Source organism: Heptranchias perlo, chromosome 1 (genome assembly GCF_035084215.1).
Source record: "Heptranchias perlo isolate sHepPer1 chromosome 1, sHepPer1.hap1, whole genome shotgun sequence".
Taxonomy (NCBI): Eukaryota; Metazoa; Chordata; class Chondrichthyes; order Hexanchiformes; family Hexanchidae; genus Heptranchias; species Heptranchias perlo.
In genome coordinates this window covers 93,406,700-93,408,212 of record NC_090325.1, presented here as the reverse complement: position 1 = coordinate 93,408,212, position 1,513 = coordinate 93,406,700, and positions in this window count along the sequence as shown.

Below are 1,513 nucleotides of genomic sequence, written 5' to 3'. Positions count from 1 at the left end.
TTTCCTGAATGCCCGAGGCCTAAAAGAGGCAAGAGACAGATATTAGGGGTAACTTTATGAGTTTGCACTGCTGACATGGCTTAAAATGATCAGGATTAAAGTGAATGGACAGAAAATCATGGGGTGGGGGGGTCTGTGCTGAATTCATGTTGTATGCTGCTGGTGGACAAGGTCCCGTGCCAGCATTGCAAATTTGCATTAGGTAAAGGAGCATGTGTGAGAGTCACACAGAGATCTTGGAGACAAACAAAAGAGAAAGAAGGCAGAACGAAGCAGAGACTTACAGAAAGAGTAAAACAGAAAAAATGAACAAGAAGAGTTGTGCGGTGTGATACAGACACTCAGGCCTGGAATCCTCACCAGCTCCGCCGTACGTCCACCACGACTCCGGTGAAAGTCTAACGGAACTACTCGGAGACAGACCATAACAATTACACTGGGTCTCGACCTCAATTGGGAAATCTCGGTCGGCCTTGTAAGGGGCAGAGCCTCCACTCGCCCCTCAAAAGGCCAGGCATGTCAGAGGACCGAGGGACTCCCTACACTGGGAGTTCCCGCTTCACCGGCCCCATAAGGGACCCAACATAAGACTGGAGGCCAGTACGCTGAGTCAGATGAGGTATAGCAGCTTCCAGAAGGGCAGAAGTGGGCCTTACCAGGCAGGGTATAAGTGCTAGTATAAGCCCCTAGAACAGGGGGCCAAGGATATATGGAGTCTTCTGGGAGGGTGGCTGGTCACCCCCCTGATGGCAGTCAGGCTCTGGAGTTTCCAGGAGCATGGAGCAGGCAAGCACCCGTGAATGCCACGGAATGATGCGAAAACCCACCCGCCCCCTGCTAATGAGGTACCCTCCCACTCACTCTGGCAGGGTCAGTGATAGAGAACACTGGCAGATCCAATCCTGGTGCAACAGCCAGGAGCGTGGCCTGTGCAGTTTCAACACCTGTCCTGAGAGGATGAAAGAGACAAAAAAGAATACAGAGTACAACACAATGGATAGTGGGGAAAATGCAGAGAAACAGTTACAGGAAGAGATTTTATTTTGTTTGCGCAAATGCCACAAGAGATCAATTATGGTGGGTGTAGGGAGAGGCTTCTGAGATAATATACATTGTGTTACATAGTACAACACTCCTATCATTCTAAAGGCCTATCTTTACGAGTAATGCCATGGAGTTCCACTAGTGTGGATAGATAGATAGATAAATAGATACTAATTCATTGTTAGTGGCTTACATTATTTGATATAGATGTGTTTTTTTCCAGTAATGTTGTACACTTTGTAGATGATGAATTCTGACACGGATCTATCCAACCTGCTGTTTCAGCAACAATGTTTAAACAGCCCAAGCTAGAAGTCCAGAACAAGCTAATCATTGACAGAGATCAGATATAACCACACAGTTAAACTAGTGCTTGGTTCACTTTTAATGGAACCAGGCTACTGTGTTTCAGTGATGTTTTTACAATAATGAACTGAGTCAGATCTGTTTTGGGATCCATATACACACG